The 22,015-nt window shown below is 33.9% G+C and overlaps 1 non-coding gene across 1 annotated transcript; it reads right to left on the bottom strand.

Moving 5' to 3' along the window:
• Positions 1 to 11,971: 11,971 nt before the first annotated feature.
• Positions 11,972 to 12,131, bottom strand: LOC149534718 (U1 spliceosomal RNA). The gene has a single exon (XR_016358253.1). It is a non-coding gene; the product is annotated as a U1 spliceosomal RNA (small nuclear RNA).
• Positions 12,132 to 22,015: the final 9,884 nt, after the last annotated feature.

Raw genomic sequence — 22,015 nt, 5'->3', positions numbered from 1 at the left:
AGAGATGTAGATGAGTGAAAATAAGGTTAAATAGTTCTAAATTAACATTGTGAATGTATTAATTTTTGCTTAGAAATGCACTTGTGATATGATAGAATAACTAATATTTTGTTATTAAGTTTTCGTGTTATATTATTATATATTTGGGTATTTAAGTCTAAGAATAAGAGACCAACGTACCCAATATGGCACTAACCACCTAATATCATACTACGATCAATATATATGCTTTAGACAAATTTGCACTTTCTACATTGACAACTTAAAATATGTGCAATGAGAAAAGTTATCCATACCAATATTTGAATTATAGAACTTGAAGAAGTGATGAAGCATTTGGAATATCACATTATATGTTTAAGCATGTTATGCATGCTACTAGAGAAACATAAGTTGTTGGAAAAACTTCCTCAACGATTAATACATATAAATTTGATGTTGATGAATAAATATGATGTAATAAATAAAAAATAGAATATAACTATTTAATTTTAATACATAGTTTATAAAAATTTAATAATAATTTACATATCTTTTAGAATTGAATTTTTTTTTTTTGTGATTATTTTTTTTAGTATGTTTTTTTATGTAAAATATAATTATTAATTTAATATTAAAATATATATTTAAGTTTTAAATATATTTAAACTAAATGATAAATTGTTTAAATATAAATTATTAATAATAATAAATGATATAATTTACAAATTTTAACACTTATCAATTATACATATTACAAACACTATTATAAAATATAATTAAAAAATAATATTGTTTAATTTATTTTTACAAAAGTAAAATAATAGTAATAATTCAACTACATTTATTAAAAAATCAAAGTTTTAAAAAAATTAGAAATTCAAATACAAAGATATAACATATTGAAATTATATTGTTAGTAAGAATTAATATTGATTAGACATTTTGTCTGAGGTGGAAGATAAAATGATTGAAAAAAAAAATCTTATCAACAAATGTGGAAAAGATAAAGTTGTAATTAATGCATTCATTAATACAAAATGAAGTTAGAAAATATTTGTATTTTTGTGGAAGAAAATTAATTTTCTCCCACACCAAAAATAGTATGGATCAATAGAATGGATGAAAAATGTGATTTATAAAATAATGAAAAATTAGAAAATGATATAAACATTTGAAATTTCATATAATGTTTTTAATTCTTTGATTTGATTGGTCAGTGTTAATGTCATATTAGGAGTGACATGAATGCATAAGTATTCCTGCCTATGGTAGGAACTAAAAACAATACTACCAAATTATATGTTTTAGATTTAGGAGTTCAATGAGATTAGAGAGATAACATCGACCCAAAAAAAACAATATTATTATTATTAGTCGCGGAACTAATGATTTGAGTGGTCTCTTTCAATTTATTTTTAATAGCACTTGTTCCTATAGGCCCAAGGGTTGGCCCATTTTTTATTTATTCATTATATGGATCATTTACTATAATTTACATAACTAATGATATAAGTAGTCAATTTAAAGGAACAAATGATAATGTTAGATATTTAAACAAAGTCATCAAATTTTGGAAATTTTGAAAATTCAGATTTGTAGCTAACTTATATGATATTGGTAGAGTGTATCTATAGTTTGCAAACCACAACATTTTTTCTACAAATGGAATATTCTAAGTCTTAGCAATCTTTTATGTTGCTCTACCTAAGTCCTTTCATAATTTAATGTGAAAGTGATAACTACCTAGCTAGAGCCAATTTAACAAGTTATATTTAAACAATACAGAAGTCCATCTTGATCATGTATCTAGGGATTGAGATTTAATATGCAAATAAAAAGTACACATGAAACTAAATTTCTCACAAATTTAAGTGAGAAACTTAAAACAGTTGAAAAAGGCTAATACCTTAAAATTTGAAAAATGAAAAAAAAATCTTTTATAATTTGAAACCAAATAGAGAAGAAAAAATTATCACTTTAATTTATGGCACATCCCAAAACATTTTTTTTCTTGGTCATGAAAATTGAAGTTCTCAACCTAATGAAGATGGGGAGCATTTTCCTCATGTAGTTAACTTAACAGATGCATCTCCCTTGTAGTCACTAAACTATTCTTTGTCAAAAAAAAATTACAAGTTATCCTGGTCTTTTGTGAAAATCTCCCCAAGTTTTAGAATTGTAGTCCAAAATTTTAATTTTAACACAACAAATAGAATTCAACTCTAGCATGATGAATTAGAATTATGGTCCAAACTTTAAATTCTAACACAACAAATAAAATCTAGCTCAAGCATGATGAATTGCACCATGATATTCTATTTAACTTTGTGGAAAAGCCCGTGGAAGCATGGGCAGGCCCCATGAAGGTGAGTGAAACATGATTGATTCATATCTTTCTTTCCTTTATATTGTTAATTGTGTTTCAGTAGTATTGCTTCCCTTATAGGGTGCATAACTCTTGCCCAACTTTGACTCTAAGCCCCCACAATTATCAAGATATGTTATGTGGAATTCAACAACTATTGTGGCCTATAACCCAAGGTGAACACAACTGTCACTAACTACAGTCCATGCTATCACTATCCATAAATCATAGGGAATTACACTAAATAGAACCACCATTAATATAGGTAAAATTTGAAAGGCAAGGGCTCACCTTTAAAGTGGTCTCCAATGTCAAGTCCCAAGAATGCTTCACATTGAACCCACCTTCTCTTTCAAACATTGTTGCAAAATGGAAAAGAATCCAGACAACATTATTAGAAATATACTTTACTACAGTTGCTCTTGCATTGTGCTCAAGTATTTTCTATCTACTACACAACCACTTTGATAGTTTTAAGGTTCATGTCATTCATGCCTTTATCTTCAGCTACATTTCTACTTCTAATCCCTTTAACTTTTACATCTTCTATAGGTTAAACCCAATGATGAAGACTAAGGAACCAAGTGAATTATTGTGTTCCAAACATTTTGTTGCTATATTTCTTTTGATAAATCTACCAAAGCAATATTTCATTACACCACTACCATATAAATTCATCTTGATTGGATGTTTCTCTCTACAATACTACTTTCTACAATTAAAAAGTGTTGTTTTGCAATGTAATGTTTCCATTATAAAATAAATAATAAATCAAAATTTTGTAACAGGTTGATTAATTTAATGTATCTCGGACCCCTTTTTTTTTTTTTCCGTAGTTTGTGTCGCCGTCAGCTATCTTTGTACACCCTCAGAAAGTTTTCCGACAGGTATTTAAGTACGACTTGTAAGTTGTGGTTGGTATGCATTTTGGATTACCTCTTTATACTATGAACTCATGTTTAGGGTACTCTATTGTTCGCCATTTTGGAAGTGAATGATCTTCCCTATTTGGCTTATTATACTTTTTGGTGGGATTCAACCCTCACCCTATTTCGTCAGGTGTTGCACTTCGCTCAGATCTAGCAAATCGGAGCACCATCTTTCGACATATATTGAAAAAATTATTTGTATTCAAGTTTCTAATCTTGTATCTAATCTACTTGTGTTGTGTATGAATGAATTTCGGATTCATTTCTGTAACGTGTGGCATCTGGACATTTTTGTACGGCTTCCTCTTTACCCATATGAATTCCATCACTCCCTACCCATACACTCTAACACTGTATGACCCTCACCCCCCTCCAGCATTACCACATGGCCTCCAGCATGATCCCTAATAGCCTCTAGCATTGTCCCTACTCCCCTCCAACATTACCGTGCAACCTCCAGCATCATCCCTACTCCCCACCAGCATTACGTAGGGCCTCTAGCATCGTCCCTACTCCCTTCCAGCATTATCGAACAACCTCCAGCATTGTCCCTACTCCCCTCCAGCATTACTGTATGACCTCCAGCATCATCCCTACTCTCCTCCAGCATCATCACTAACAACCTCCAGCATTGTCCCTACTCCCCTCCAGCATTATCGTACGGCCTCCAGCATCATCCCTACTCCCCCCAGCATTATTGTATAGCCCCAATTTTAGTATCCATACTTTGTGTTACATACCCAAAAAAAATTAGGAATCATATTCTTCTTTGTCACACGCATACAAAGGTCAAGAACATTATAGTGGTATCAGAGCTTTTGATCTTGCCTGCTTGTGGAAGTGAATGCAAGTTTATACTCAGAGGAGAAAATAAAATAACCCTATTGATAGAATGGAAAATCATCAGGATCCTACGACAAAACTCATGAATCTTTTAAGAGAGATGAATAGAAATCAAATGCAAATCAATGAAACCCAAAGGCTTACGCAGGAAACTCTACAAAAATTGGTCGAGGGAAAGACTACAAGAGAACAAAATGGGCATAGGGACAATTATGTTTTCAGAAGGACAAACTTTCAACCCTCTTGCTCTCGACCCTCGATACCCATCTTCCTTCCAAAGATGGAAGCACCACATAAAGGAAGAGAGGCCACTTTTGAGGAAATGCAAGAAAAACTTTAGGAAGATTGGTTGAACACAAATATGGAAGGAGATATATCTTATAGAGACTATGTTGATCTAAGAATGAGATATTCTAGCATAGGAAATTGCAGTTATTTTAATGATGATCTCAGGAGAAAGATCGGAAAGGTGAACTTATCACCATTTGATGGATCTGGAGTCATTACCGCACAATCATGGGTCCTAAAGGTAGATACCTATTTCCAACTCAATCCAATGCCCGAAGAGGAAGCAATCAAGTTCGCAGCACTTCATTTGGAAGGAGTGGTGCATGAGTGGTGGCATCATGGACTGGTCACTCTCGGTCATGACTAAGTGACCTCTTATGTTGAGTTTATTGAGAGACTCATTGATCATTTTGCTGGGAAGGATCTTGAGCTAAACTTCAAAGATCTGGCTTAGTTAAAGAAAATGGGCATGGTAGACAACTATGTCACTGAGTTCCAAAGGCTATCCGTATTAGTCACAAACATCTCTGAAAAATGTCGAATTGTGTTATTCATGGATGAGTTGAGAGAGCCTTTGAGAGGCTAGATCAGAGGGTTCAACCCGAGTACACTCAACAAAGCAATTAAGAAGGTGCATTACATGGTTGTATCTTCCTCCAAAACTCACACAATTACACCAACACCATCCCCACAAGAAGACAAAGACAAGGAGCCAATTCAGAAAAAACCTCAGTTAGATGAAGAATCTTGGCAAGGACTCCAGAGGAAAAAGCTTTATTTCACATGCAAAGAACCATGGGGTCTTGGTCATTGCTGCCTCGGGAAGGGAAAGATTTATTACATTGAGGTTATGCCTAATGACGATGAAGAACAAATACCTACAACGACTAACGAAGAAATTACCCAACAAGAGAGAATAAATATCCTGATACAAAAGGGGGTTCCATTGCTATCCTCACTATACTGACCGGAGGTGGTATCTTCAAAGTTCATGGCACACTTTACAGAAAACGAGTCCCAATCATGATTGATAGTGATGCCACACTCAATTTCATCAAATTATTTTTTGTCACTAGTAAAGGCCTACATACAATTGAGCACAGAGGATTTGAGGTTAAGGTTGTAGGAGGAACCTTGTTACCTTGCACTGATGTGATCCCATGGCTACAAATTTCCATGGGAAACTATACCCTGGTAGATGATTTCTTTGTCATAGATTTGGTTGATACTGATATCATTGTGGGCATCCAGTGGTTGGAAAGTCTTGACCAGTACACTCAAAGTTTCAAAAGGATGGACTTTTCATTCAAGACAGATGACAAGAAGGTGTTGCTAAGAGGAATGACAAATAAAGGATCGAGGGAAGTTACAATCAAGAAAATAGAGGCAATTTTTCAACAGGAGTTGGCCCTAGATGCTGCAAATAAAAACAGATAGTCAACACCTCATCGCATTCCTTGGATAAGTGGCGGGCTCATCTATTGGCTGAGTATTCCAAGAACACTTTTGCATGTGAGTTGATGGATGGTTATGTACATGATGAAAAATACAAGGTTATTGATGACATCATTTACTTCAACAGGAAGATCTACTTAGTGCTTGACTTAGAACTGAAGGAACTGATGACAAAAGGTTTCTTAGAACTAGGTTTGCATTTGCTTGAGGACAAGCAAATTTTGGGACGGGAGGACTGTAATGTTCCTATTACAACATAAATAATAAATCAAAATTTTGTAACGGGTCAACTGGTTTAATGTATCTCAAACCCATTTTTATTTTTGTTTCCATAGTTTGTGTCACTGTCGGCTATCTTTGTACACCCTTGAAAATTTTCTCGACGGGTATTTAAGCACAGCTTGTAGGTTGTGGTTGGTATGTGATTTGGATTATTTCTCTTGTATTAAAAATTCTAGTTGGGATTCTCTATTGTTCACCATTTTGGAAGTGAAAGATCTTCCCTATCGCCTCTTCCAGTTTCGGTGGGATTCAACCCTCACCCTATTCCGTCACGTGTTGCACTTCGCTCAGATCTGGAAAATCAGAGCACCATCTTTTGGCATATATTGAAGAAATTATTTGTATTCAAAATTCTAATCTTATATCTGATCTACTTGTGTTGTGTATGAACAAATTTTTCATTCATTGTTGTAACGTGTGGCATCCAGACATTTTTATATGGCTTTCTCTTTACCCGTATAGCTTCCATCACTCCCTGCCCATACACTTTGACATTGTATGACCCTCACCCCCCTCTAGCATTACCGCATGACCTCCAACATCATCCCTAACGACCTCTAGCATCGTCCCTACTCCCCTCCAGCATTACCGTATGGCCTCCAGCATCATCCCTACTTCCCTCCAACATTATCGAATGACCTCCAGCATCGTCCCTACTCCTCTCTAGCATTACCGAATGGCCTCTAGCATCATCCCTACTCCCCTCCAGCATTACCGTGTGGCCTCTAGCATCATCCCTACTCCCCACTAGCATTACATATGGCCTCCAACATTGTCCCTACTCCCCTCCAACATTACCATACGACCTCCAGCATCATTCCTACTCCCCTCCAGCATTACTATACAGCCTCCAGCATCGTCCCTACTTCCCTCCAACATTATTGAATGGCCTCCAGAATTGTCTCTACTCTCCTCCAACATTATTGTATGGCCCCAATTTTAGTATTTATATTTCATGTTACATACCCAACAGAAATCAAGAACCATATTCTTGTTTGTCACACACAAACAGAGAACAAGAAAATTACATGCAAATAGGATAATTTTTTAGACTACAAATACAATCCACATTTTAACCATCACAAAATATATTTCGTTTGTGGCTATATTTCCTCTCCTTCAAGTACTGAGTTGCATCTGTGAATTTTGTCATTTAATTTGAAAACTGAATATTAAGGTTTGTCATCTTCATTGATTTATAAACTCAAGTAATTATGTATTATTTTATTGTTTTTCAATATTAGTTTGTACTATGTGAGTTGTACTTTCCTTGCTACCGCAATTTGTTGCATTACATATTTCTTATATTCTATATATCGCTTCTGCTATTTGTGGATACTAATGGTGGAATATGTAAAACTAAAATGCATTTAGTATGCAACTATTTAGACCCAATGAAATGAAAAATAACTATGCTTCCTTTGTGCAAGATTCAAATTAATTTCCATCCATTATTGTTCAAAAAGCAACATTGGTTTCCTACTTTCCACATTTTGCACTTGTTACATTTGTGTTTATATATACAACATTTTAAATGTGTTAGAATCACTTGAAACGGTAAAAATGACACTTACACAATACCATATTTTGGTGAATGTTGCTTTCACTTCTATGACCTATCAGCATACTCCTTGCACCTTTTCCTAGTGCAAGTGCTAGTCTTAATATTATTTGATAGATAATGGATTATCAATAACTTTTTATTATTAATTAATGAGATCGATTATTATGTATTAAGGTGGAATAGAGTCAAACCAAAGACCAATTCACAATTTCTACATAGCCACTAATTCTACTTGGCGGGACTTGTGTATGATTTACTAATAACCATTCTATCAAGTAGAATTGGTAAGATGGGATGTTGATATTAATTAATTGAATGTTGTTCATAGTTATCGGCTCCACTAGGTAATATGGCCACAAAAATATGGTGGCAATTTTATCGATATGATGGAATCTAATAATTTGTATTTCTTATATTAAATTCAACTTCGTACAAGGGTTGGTCCACAACAATTTTCAAATAGAGACTTTTTACTCCAACACACGGATTATTCTAATTTTTTTTATGAATAGAAACCTTGGGAATGTCATGAAATTAATTTTCCTAAGCTTGTGAACAACAATAAGAAGTAGGTACTAGAGAATCTCAATGCTTTGTTGGAGCACAACTTTGACCCACTTAAAAATAAGATAATGTTTTGAATACAACACATCTTTGACCCACTTGAAAACAAGACTAAGTCTCAAAGGTAGTGGGTCGATTGTTGACTAATTTATTTAAAACAAGATCAAAAGTATTTTGATCAATAAAAAACAAGGCATAATTTGTAGTAGCATTTTCTTGCCACTCATTCCCTAGGACTGGCAACCGACAGTCAGAGATAGGTAACCAGTAACTAGAAACAAGACGACTAAAACTATGGTGCAACTTATATGCACCTCTTTTGAGTGTATTTCACTTGTATATGAAGGACTTGAGACTATTAAACACTAGTCTAGGTGTATATAAGATATAAGTTCCATGATAGCATGTTCCATAAATAGAGGGGAGTACACAACAGTGGGGACGAATAGATAAGGCATTAGAATCAGTCAAGTCTTGAACCATTTCAAAGAATAACACTTCTCAATGTCATGGTCATTTTGACAATGGTATTGAGAAAAAGCTTTAGGATCAAAAGATTTAGATGCAACCATAGTGGCTAAAAGAGGTTCATTAGGAGGTAAAGAAATCATATTAGTAGTTAATAATCTATTCATAATAGAATATAAAGATTCATAGAGAGGAGTAAACCTAAGATTCAAACGAAAAGCAGTGGATGTAGAAGTAGCATTGTGAGATGCAACAAAAACTTGATCAACAACTACATTATCTTGTTTTTTTATCTTGGCATAGTTGTTAGGCTTTTGAGATTTGTTTAGATTAGGAGCAACATCACTCATATTAACTGGAATAGGAGCCATTGCAGTGTTTTCTTTCAAACAGGCTCACTTGTAATTGATAATGATGAAGTGTTGCACAAAGTTGTTGAAAATAGGTAAATTCAGTAAGAAGAATATTATTTAGGAAATCAGGAAGTCTAATGAGATTCATCTAAAAAATTCAAATGTATACATTGCATTGAAATCTACACTTTCAAACTATAAGATTAATTATTTTTCAAAAAAGGGCTAGTAGTTTAGAAATCACATTCAATGTCCTAGAGACGTTCAACTTTAGTTCATTGGGATAGGATATCTTTGTAAAATACTGCAAAGTTTGGTAAACATCTAAAAATATTTGATGCCTCTATACATATGAAGGCAGAAATGCATATATTTGCAAAGTTCATAAGAGTTGTACCAGATTATTGCTGGTCTATGCTGACTTTGGACGATTTCACACTGATTTTGGTGAATTCTCCCTAAATCTTAGCTAATTTTCTGAAGATATTTGATGTGTCTATAGATTTGAACACAAATATTTGCAAAGATCAAAAAAATTGAAAATTAATCCTTTTTTGAACAATCACTGCAATCTGGGCATTCCATTGGATGAAGTTCTAAACTTATGACATTGTTATGTTGGAAATATAGGAGTAATTAAGGGGGGTGAATCAGTTACTACTAAAATAAATCCCAGATCCCTTGGATGTCAACAATAAAAACTGATTTTTGTTGTTATTCGGTAAACACACAAAAATGTTGTAACTTGATAAATGCAGAGTGTGATTTACTTTTAGCTTATATTAAAATATTAATAGTGATTAATTTGCAAGCATAAGAGAAATAACATGAACACATGAGACACTGAGATTTAACGTGGAAATCTAATATGGGAAAAACCACCAATGTAACTAGTTACTATTTTCACTCTTTTGAAGTGAGCCTTGTTAGGAGCCAACTTGGTTACAGGTTACAAAACAGATTGTTAGGTGTGCCCTTGTTAGAGGATTTAATCACCCTGTTAGCAGTGACCTTACAAGAGGTCTTAAAAAAATTCAATGGAACTGTCACCTTGTTAGAGGATTTACAACTGGTTGTTAAACCAACTCTGTTAAGAGATTTTAGATCACTACTACAATGGTTAAAGAGTAACAATGAAATGACCTGATTGGGATGCAATTGAATTGTTGATTACAGATCTCTATTCTGCTTCATCCTTGATCCTTCTTGATCAAATAACACTTTTCTACTCCACAAGGATACTTACTTATCCTTCAAGTTCACTCTCACTCTTTCTTTCTCAATTCAATGAACACACTTGCACACACACACTAAAAATCTCAACTTGACCTTTCATCTATACCATCTAGATTGTCAAGTTGGCTCAACTACAAATTACAATAACCAATAATCATCACCATAGTCAACTAGAAACAATACTTAAAATAAATAAGCTTCTTATGCTAAAACAACAAAATCCTTCATTGGTTGACCCTACTTGGTAAATATTGGTTTTGAGACGATTTCCTGTGCTAACCAACAGAAGCTTGGTTAACACTATGAACTTGCGAAAATCCTTTAGCAACCAAGTGAACTTGGTGAACACTGACTATGTCCAATTTTCCTTCACTAAGTAGGAGAACTTAGTTAAGACTGTTTCCTGCTTGAATTCCTTTGACACCCGAGTGAGCTAGGTAGACACTCACTTCAAAGAGTAATCTTCAGGAATGCTCGGTAGACAAGGAAAATGGTCTTGCTGACCAAGTGAGCTCGATAAGCACTGACTGACAACTGATATGACATTTGTGTAACATGAAAGACAACACACAATTAGACAATTATATCCAACATGTTATTGTTATGATAGTGGAGCTGTGTACAACTAGCCCTATGTGTGTAATATCCTACCTTTATAGTGTGTTTTAGTTATAAATTATATATATCTTGAAGACCGAAAATTGATAACTATGACCTTACTTGAACACGATTTATTCTAAAGATTGTACAATTTGGTCTATGTATCAACATAGACAAGCACATAAATCTAGAAGATGAAATAAGGCTCTGAGCCTAGAGCACGAATACTGAGGCATATGGTCCTAACAAGTAGTGAAGGCATCAAAGCGTTATGGCGGATTCACCCCTTTTTGAAAAAATTTACTAACTCCCAACTCTTCTAAAAATAAGAAGTCGATCCACAGTCAATTTATTATGTGTGTTCCATGGTGACATGTCCCATTTCAATTCATCTATTGGCCAATTTGTAGAACCGCTAGTAGAGAAAACAAGTGGTGTTAGCTTTATATCAGAACTATGTGGAGGAGCTTTCAATTTACTTGAATCTTATGCCAAGGGTTTAAACTATAGACAACCTACTTAGGTTAGGAGATTCAGATACAATATCCTTACTTCAATCATGCTTTAGTGTTTTGACATAAAAGTAAATGATTATGAAATCAAATAATAAATGGCATCGTGTCATTGGAGGAGAGATTCTTATCATGATAAATGACACCATCATTGGACGAGAGAGAATAATGAAAAAGGGCACCAACATTTTTGCATTTCCTTAATCTGTGAATCCTTAGACATTTCCCACTTCTTTTTCCTCCATTTCTAAAGATTTGTAATCGAGATATCTGATCAATTTAAATTTGACTAGTATAAGCTTGCAACTTGATAGTGAAAAAAATGATGTTTCACATTCAGATGGTTATTTGATGAACTCAAATTATTTTTTCAAAACTAATTGAAGAGAATTTCCATCATCATCAATATCAATTTCTCATCTCGTTTGGAACAATTAGTTTTCTCATCTTGTTAGACACAATTGGCTCTATAATTAAGTTATATGCAATTGTTCCATGTAACACATATTTTAGCTTCTTATTAAATTTGATTGGGGGTCACATAGATGCAAGCCCCCTCTATCAAAAATTATGATGTGCACTCTCCATAGTGGGAGATGCTGGGTAGAGCCCCCTTCCATGTGCAATGAAGGTGATCTCCCTAGGCCATCAACCTTATTGATCACTGGTTGACCACACCTAGGTAACTATGCTTTAAATAATGTCCTCTCCTCTTTCTTATACTCCCTCTTCTCCCTTGTTACTTTCTCCTCATGCATGTGGGATCAATAAGACCACCCCTATATAAGTACTTCTTCTACTAGATAAAAATAAGTGAAAAAGAATAACTTACATTTTTGAGACTCAAACCCTAGTCTCTCAGAGAGTAATGGCTTTGAAAAATGAAAGTGTCTCACCCTGAGCCATTCAACTAGAAACAAAGATCAATTTGGTACTGTACTTCAAAACCAAAACTAAAATACACATGGTCAATTGTGAGGAATTACGTAATTCTCACTCAACATATGAAAATTATCACTAATGAAAAGTATTCATGATAATGATGCTTTAGTACACATTTAGAAGAAAGATTTCAAAGCAAGAATTGGATCTTTGAATCGATTGAATGAAAAATTGTATTTTGAAAGACTTACCATCTTGACAAAGTTGATAGTTAATTGTGGGAGATGTCTAATGGTGCAAGAAGTAGTAGATTTTCAATTACTAGTGTAAGAGAACCTAATTAGTGGTGTTTGGAGATGGTTGATTCAAGATCCACCAAATTTCAAATCTCCAGTGGAAGAGAACCAAATAACTTGTTCTGGCTGAGGACAGATACCCCTTAGTGACCTCTAGTCAGCTTCTCGGTGCCCATATTTTCCCCTTTCCCATTGCCTTTGTGTCAACATTTCGTCGCATCAGAAATTAGATTATATCGGTCAGAAAATAGGATTTCAAACAATTGAACCACTGCTTTGTTTTTCTAGCTTGAATAGGACACTTCCCAGGGAAGGATCCATAGAGAAGTAGCCTATCGGCTAATAATTGAAATTGTTCAATTTTTAAAGTTGGAAAATGGATTTATTTTTAAAGTGATTTTTAATCATTAATTTCTTTTCTGATTTATTAGTATTAATTTTCTAGGACTATTATTATTTTTTCATTTCAAAAAATATCAAAAATAAAATATCTAGAAATTTTTTTTTCTCATTTGTTAGTATTAATTTGTTTTGGAGTATTATTGTTTTTTCAATTCAAAAAAATATCAAAAAAAAAAAATCTAGAAAGTTCCTTGAATTCTTCAACAATATGGGCATGTGAACAAAGTAGCTCTAGTTAAACCTATATCTTTTGTTATTCAAGAGAAGGAAGAAGAGGTAGTTGTTGTTGCACCTCCTCATTCTAGCAACCACACGACATGCACAAGATGAAAATATCTGAGATCAACAGCCCTACTGGCATGCTTTTCCAATCTTCAGTAGTACTTCTTATAAACCCCTAGTAACAATCAACAATCAAAATAATAATAATAATAACATCAAACAGGGCACTTTCTCAAAAGAATATCTTGATCACGCTTTGTTGCTTCTTCATCTTCTTCTTTTTCCATCCTTTTTTATTATCACAAGGTCAATCATGCGTCCATGCCCAAAAATCTTCCTTCCTCTTGCCTAATCAACCCATGCTTATCTAGGTTTGGAAGAAAATACATGCATAAATAGTATGTGTACCCCTTGAAACCACAAAATATCTAGACAAAATACCATCAATTGTGCCCTAAGAACATTATAACCCTTGTCACATTTGAGCAACACAATCTCCTTTTAATTCTACCAATTGTTTGAGATCCATTCTCTCAGTCTAAATGATAAAACATAGGAATACATGTTTGAAGTAAGAACCCCCAATTGTAAAGACAAGATTTAGCTGGTCTCTTATGATACAATGGAGCAAGCAACATGTTCTTTCGATGTCACTACTTATTGTCTGCAAGGACCTCATGCAAAATACAATTCCCCATTTCACTATGTGTTATTCCTTTTGCAACTTCCCTTTCTACTCAACAAATTCGGGAGGCTACAAACAATTATGCTTTTGACCAAATAATATTTTTCTATCTTCCATGTTTGTAATTTTTTTGGGAACTATGCAAATGAATCCATTTACTCTTATGGAGGATTTCTTTAGATATTATAGCTTCTACAATCATGAAACCATGGGCTTGGTGACCTCATGAAGATACTTTCCTAATTTTTGTACTTTCCTAGTTTCTTTTCTTCTTTTATTGACATTTTATTAGTCAATGGTGTCAAATATTGCTTGTTAGCATGGCATCCTTGGAATATAAATAATTAATTGCACACAAAAATTCAACTTTTGGCAATGATTTATTGTTGCTCGGGAGTAGGGACTCTTTCCTTACAACCCTGAACTAAAACACATGTTTCTTGCCAGGGGGACAATTAAGATTTTTTTTAAAGGTTTTAGCCCATACCCTCTTTCCTAAACATCACATGAGCTATTTGTTGAAAATATATTGATACAAGTATGAGAATGTGTCTCAATCATTGTTGTATCACTGATGTCAAACATGCTACTTGCTGGTAAGATAGTTGCTTAGATGATTTGAGTACTATCGTTTGTTTAATTAGTGAAGAGGATTTGATCAAATGAGGTAATAATAGCACCTAGGAGGGTAAGGTTGAGTTATGATATGGAAAAGAAGTACAAAAATCAATTAAGATAGTGACATTATAGTGCATTGATTATCTACTTAAGGTTGCAAAGGATGGATACACTAACAAAGTCTAGAAGAACAAGAAAGAAGAATTGAGTCTGCCAAGCTTGACCAAGTGGACAGTAGGTGCCGAGTAAAGTTAGTGCAAGCCAAGAAAAAAATTAGTTGGAGTTGAGCAAAGTCAAGTTTTAGTGTATGCAGAGTGATACAATGTTAGTCGAGTAAAGTTTAGTTGATGTCGAGGACCAACAAACTTTAGTTCGTGCCAAGTGATTTGATAATGGATGTCAAGCAATGCAGTTTGTGTGGAGCATCAGAAGTAGGTTAATGTTGAGTGTCAACATTATGAGAAAGATCATGAATTTGATGAATCTAAGCCAATAAGTTTGACTTATTGGATTGTGCGAACCGTGTGGAAGATAAGCTTGATGAGTTGGTGACACAAAATTTAAGAGAAACCATTTTTAGGAAAATTCAAAGAGGATTAAAGGAGAAGTTTTTGAAAGGGAATAAAATGAAAAGATGAGTAGATTCGTTGAATCCTACCTAGCCCTAAAATGGACAATAGATGATGAACAAAAAAAATCTAAATTTTTTATTTATAGAGATGATTGATTAGAACCAAAGGTTGTTATGCATGAGAACCTAAGGAAGACAAGAAGTCTAAGGTTTTGCTTCATTTAGTGACCAAAGAGAAGAGTTTACAATTGGCAAGCAAAGCAAGAAGGCTTAAGGGTATGAATGCTTGAAGGTTGGACAAGCTATAAGAGTTGAAGAGTGTGAAAGCCAAGCATAATGGGGGATTGAAGTAGAGATCTGTAATCTACAAAGTGAGTTGTAAATTGTTATCAGATCAAGCCTTATTGTTACTTTCTAATCATTGTATCAGTTTAAGGTAAATCCTTTGGATTAAGGTTGACCTAACAGTCATTTGTAAATTCTTTAACTAGGTGACATTCCAAATGAATGATCTAAAGTCCTTTAACAAGGCTCACTCCTAACAAGGTGATTGAAATCCTATAATTAGGTCATATTTAACAGTGTGCATTGTAACCTTTAACAGGGTTGGCCTTTCATAGGGCATCACTTCAAAAGAGTGAGAATTAGTAGCATGTTACTGGTGGTTTTTCTCAAATTGGGTTTCCATGTAAAATCATTGTGTCAAATGTGTTATTAAATCTATTATGTCTCATGCTTACATTTCTACAAAGTTGCTTTGATGGTAGCCTACAAGTTTAAGTGATTGTATGATATAATGGATGCATGCACGATGAATATGTTTTATGGATATGGGTTCACTAAGTTGTGAAAAGTTTTATTTGTACATTTGGACCTTGGACAACTAATTCACCCCCCAAGTTATTCTAAAAAATTCCAACAATTGGTATCAGAGCCATCTGCTTAAGAGGACTAGTTTGAAGATACTAGAAGCAAGAGATCAAGATGTCAAAAAGAGAGGTACCCAAACTTAATAGAGATAACTTCTCTGCATGGAAAAGTCTAATGAAGCTACACCTTAGAGGTCTTGGAGATCATGCATAATCTACCATCACAACAAAGTATGTTGATCTTGCTGGAGTACTAACTACTAAAGATCTGAAAAAGAAGAAAGAACACAACCAACCAATGCTAGAGATTGCCTCTTCCCTAAGTTATGTCAAGTTTATGACATCAAGGGTTGTGACAATGCAAAGAAAATGTAGGATACTCTTCACATTATTTATGGAAGAGAAACATAATGCAGGAGCATCCTAGGTCTGCTTGCAATCTTACATGTGTGGAGGGATTTTGGTTAATTGTTGTGTAGCTTGATAGGTACTGGTGCTTAGCATACACTAGGAGCTTAGCATGGTCTTGAAGCTCAACATGGTCTATGGAGCTTGACATGGTCTTGGAGCTTGGAATTTTCTTTAGTTACTTGACATGGTCCTGGTTTCTTGGCATGGTCTATGGTTACTCGACATGGTCTTTGGTTGCTCAGCATGGTCTGGGAGGAGCTCAGCCTTGCTTAGGAATTTGGTGCTTGTTGCAGGCCATATAACTAATTTCTACAATTAGTTAGAGGGTGCAAATTTTAGGGATTGAAGAGGGCCTAGATTTCTACTTATGGTTCAAAGCATGAGTTCTAACTCCATCAGAGCTAGGAGATATTGCAATTTTACTAAGACATTGATTTTGGGCATTTAATTGTTGTTGTTGGCCAACTTGTGGCATTTAATTTATGTATTTGTATTTAATTTGTGTTCTAGGCCAACTTGTGGCTTAGATTGGTATAAGTAGGGGTCGTTCGGAAGTCTTTAGTCATTATTCATCCATTGTGGAGAAGTGGAGGAGCTTGGAAGAGCGAATTTGGAAAAGAGCTAGTAGCTGCGGCTTGGAAAACAAGGAGATTGCTCGGTGGGCTTGGGAGCACAAGTTGAGATCTTCCTTAAGGGTTTCTACTAGAGTGTGGATCTAGACTAGCTAGTTTTTAGATTGGATCTTGAGGGATCTTGTACAACTATTACTTGCTTTGTATCTAGCCATAACTAAGAAGGCCTTATAGCCCGACACATTGCATGTAACCGTTATTTTATAAATAAAGAATTATAATTTGGTATCAGAGCTTGCATTATTATTTCTTGTTGTTATTTTTTTGCTGCATGGTTGTATAGCTGGAGGCTACGACATCTCCTTTGGGGATACTCTTGCCTTGCACTATGTCAACACAAATGTTCTAAGAGCCAAATCTGAAAGTCTTAGAGGTAAGTTCGATGATATGAGAATGCAAGAAGGTGAGAATATTGCTCAATATTGCTCTAGGAAAAAAGGTGTTGTTAATGCAATAAGAGGAGCTAATGGTAAGATATATGATGAGATTGTACTTAGCAATTTTTTGAGAAACTACTACCCATTTATGTTATTAGAGTTTCTGCAATATAAGAATTGAGATGTATACCAGGTTCTAACCTGACTCTAGAGTTCTAGTAAGTAGGTTCACTGCTTTTGAGCTATCTAATTTTGATAATTTGAAATCTAAAAATGTTGAATCTTCTTTCAAAGCTAAGCTATCATTGAAGGAACTCAATGAGAAGAAGAAGAAGAAAGGTAAAATATGTTTCCAGTGATAGTGATACAAATGAAGAAGATGTAGAACAACTTGAAGGACTACTAGCAAGGAGATTTCATAGAGATAAATGAAAATTCAAAGGTAAGTTATCTATCTTGTGTTTCAATTGCAATGAGGTTGGTCATATTGTTGCTAGATGTCCAAAGAAGAGGAACTACAAAGGTGGAGACAAGTACAAAAGTAGAAGAGATGAAGACAACAAGGATTACAAAGACAAAGGCAAGAAGTCTTGCTACATTGTTGATGAGGAAACTAAAGATAAATCTCATGATCATGATGATGAAGTGGTGTATGTTGTAATGAATGATGATTCTGATGAGGATGAGGCAACTACACTAGTGTCTTGTGTGAACAAGAATGTCATATGGATCATTAACAATGGGTGTTCACATCGCATGACTGGAGATAAAAGTAAGTTCATTACCTTGAATTATTATGATAGAAATAGTGTAAGGTTTGGTAATGATGCACCCTATTTGATAAAAGGAAAAGGTTCTATCAAACTCACAAAAAGTATTTTATGTGACGTTGCTTATTATGTTGAAGGACTTAACTATAATTTGTCAAGTGTGTCACAATTGAATAGTTTAGGTTGTAAGGTTGATTTTGAGAACAAGATTGCTAAGATATATAATATTGATGGAAAATTAATTGGAAAAGGTGATAAAACTAGAGGTAATCTATTCTACCTTGATATGGAAGATGTTATTTGTTTAGTTGTAGAATTTGACGATGTGTGTCTATAGCACAAGAGGTTATGTCATGTTAATTTTGATAATTTGGTTAGTATTAGTAACATGAGAAGAATCAAAGGTTTGCCTAAGTTGAAGAAACCTGACAATATAATGTGCAATCAACGTCAGTTAGGCAAAATGACAAAGTCAAGTTTTAAGAGTAAGACTTGTACCTCTAAAGGAATATTAGAGATTGTTCATATTGACTTGTGTGGACCAATTGAAGTGCAAAGCTACAAAGGAGATAAGTAAATTATGCTATTTGTTGATGATTATTCTAGAATAATGACAGTTATGTTTTTGAAATAGAAATATGATGCTTTCCAAATGTTTAAGTGGTACTTAGCAAAAGTTGAGAATGAAATAGGTAAAAGTCTAAAATGCTTGAGATCTGACAAAGGAGAATTTACATAAAATAAGTTTGAGATGTTTTGTAATGACAGAGGAATCAAAAGACAGACATTTTCCCCTAGGACCCCTCCACAAAATGGAATTGTTGAAAGGATAAATTGATCTGTAATGGACTGTGCTAGGACACTCATGACGGAGAAGAATGTTTCTTTGAAATACTAGAGAGAGGTTGCAAGTATAGTTGTCTATACATTGAACCATGCAGAAGTCAATAAAGGTACTCATTCAACACTTTTTGAACTATGGTATGGATACTCACCCAACGTAAAATATTTAAAGGTATTTGGAAGCAAGTGTTATGTTCTCAAAGATTTTGGGGATGGAAAAATAGATACAAAATGTGAAGAAGGTATATTCCTTGGCTATTCCATAAGAAGCAAAACATATAAGTGTTTAAATACTAGCACTAACAAGGTTGTGGAAAGTGCAAATGTGAAATTTGATGAATATATAGAAGTACATGAGGTTGAACCTATGAAGGAACCAGAGCAATACAAATCATTTGTATATTTTTATGAAGGTATGCCTGCTGATGAAGATGTTGTAAACCAAGTTGCAAATTAATAGCAAGTTTTAGTGACTATTGAGTCACATACTATGAATGTCAAGTTGCATTTAGGAACTGAGCTACATTCAGGTGTTGAGTTACAAAATGAAGTTAAGGCACATTCTAATTTTGAGATTAGTGTACATGAAAGAGATGTTGAACTACCTAATAGAGATGTACATAGCGATTTGGAAGTTAAGAAACCAAATGAGGAAAATAAAGAAAAACCAAGATTGTCAAAGTATGCCATGTGACATCACCCTACAACACAAATAATTGAAGATAAAGATGCAAGACCAATGACAAGAAACAAATTAAGAAATGATACATCTTTGCTTAGCATGCATGAACCTAAAATAATGAAAGATGCCTTAGAAGATATGGACTGGAGCAAAGCCATGAAAGAAGAGATTGAACAAATTGAGAAAAATAAGACATGGACTCTAGTTCCTAAACTAGAAGATAAAAATGTGATTGGCACCAAGTGGGTGTACATAAACAAGTTAGATGAAAATGGTGAAGTCACAAGAAACAAGGCAAGATTAGTTTGTAAAGGATATGCACAAGAAGAAGGGATAGATTATGGATAAACATTTGCCTCAATTACAAGATTGGAAGGAGTACGAACTCTGCTTGCTTACTTTGCATACAAAAGTTTCAAAGTTTATCAAATGGATGTTAAGTCTATATTTCTGAATGGTATATTGAAAGATGAGGTTTATATAGAACAACTAGAAGGATTTGTTGATGCTAATAACATGAGCATGGTCTATAAACTACACAAAGCTTTATATGGTTTGAAGCAAGCACCGAAAGCATGATATGAAAGGCTTCATAATTATCTTGTGAAGATTGAATTTGAGAGGACTGATGATAACAACAATCTATACTTGAAGACAAAGAAAGGAAAAGGTATTTTACTATCTGATTTTTTTAATGATATCATATTTGGAGGTTAGGATACTTAATTTAAAGCTTTTGCAAATGAAATGAAGAAAGAATTTGAAATATCTATGTTTGGAGAGATCAAGTTCTTTGTGGGTTTACAAGTGCATTGGATGAAATATGGTACAGACATTACTCAGTCAAAATATGTAAAGGACATACTAAATATTTTTGGATTGGAAGATTCCAAGCCAATAAACACACCTTTGGTGATAGGACATAAATTATCAAATAATGATGATTCAACTAAGGTGAATCAAACATTGTATAGGTCTATGGTTGTAAAATTACATTATGTAGTACACAATAGACCTAATATTGCATTATCTGTTGGGATAGTTGCAAGATTCTCTAAAAATCCTAGGGAGAATCATTTGATGGTTGTAAAGAGAATAATGAGATATATGAAAGGCACAGAAGACTATGGTCTGTACTATAAGTAAAATGAGAAATTTGAATTGAGAGCCTATACTAATGTTGATTGGGCTAAAAATATTGATGATAGAAAGAACACCAGTGGAGGAGAATTTTTCTTAAGAAAAAGGTTGGTTACATGGACTAGCAAGAAACAAATCTTCATATCTCAATCTACTATTGAAGTTGAATATATTGCTACTGTAGTAAATTGTATAAACATTGTATGGATCAAACAGTTACGTAAAGGTACGAAGGAGGAAGTCACTGAACCTATGATACTTTATTGTGATAATACAAGTGCTATAAATATATCAAAAAATCTTATGATGCACACAAAGACTAAGAACATTACAATCATGTATCATTACTTGAGAGAGTTAGTTCAAGATAAAGAGGTGAAGATGGAATACATTAACACAAAAGAGTAAATAGTTGATATCTTCACAAAAGCATTACCTAAGGATGCTCATGAGTATCTAAGAGGTAAACTAGGGGTGATATCCTTATCAAAGGTTATTTAAGAAGCATGAAAAGTGCCTTGCATAAAACAAAGATGATTGACATATGTTACATATTGATGTAGTGGATCATACTTTAGGAGCTACCTAAAGTAATCAAAGAGCTGAAGCTACAAATCAGTCACAAGCTAGGTGATAGAGGGAGAAACTAAAAAATGTTCATATCTACATATTTAGATGACAAGTCTTTGGCATTTTTGTCAAAGAGGGAGAAATCCTAAGGGAGCAATGATGAAATGAGGGAGAAATCTAGATAGAGAGGCATAAAGGGAGATAAAATATACAAATAGAAGAAACATGAAATATCTACTCAAAAGGGAGATAGTGTACTTGTTGATTACATCTACCTAGTAAGAGGGGGATAATGTTGAGGGAGATATAAGAAGTGATCAAGAGGGAGTCATAAGGATGAGTTGATTGTTTGTTGATCATAGCAAAATTTTGTAACCTACAGATGATGAAAATTACTGATAGAGGGAGAGATTTCAACACAAGCAATTATTTTCTTTTTGGTATTATTGTTGGTTGTGCTGATTAAGTTTGATTTGCCATCGATGCCAAAGAGGGAGATTGTTGAAAAAAGATCGATACAAGTATGAGAATATGTTTCAATCATTATCATTTTACTGATGTCATGCTACTTTCTAGTAAGACAATTGCTTAGATGATTTGAGTA

This window comes from Cupressus sempervirens, chromosome 10, assembly GCF_028749045.1.
Source record: "Cupressus sempervirens isolate cs-2001-9-10 chromosome 10, ASM2874904v1, whole genome shotgun sequence".
In the NCBI taxonomy this organism is placed as follows: domain Eukaryota; kingdom Viridiplantae; phylum Streptophyta; class Pinopsida; order Cupressales; family Cupressaceae; genus Cupressus; species Cupressus sempervirens.
Note: the sequence above shows the minus strand (reverse complement) of the source record. Positions and strands in the feature narration are given on the sequence as shown.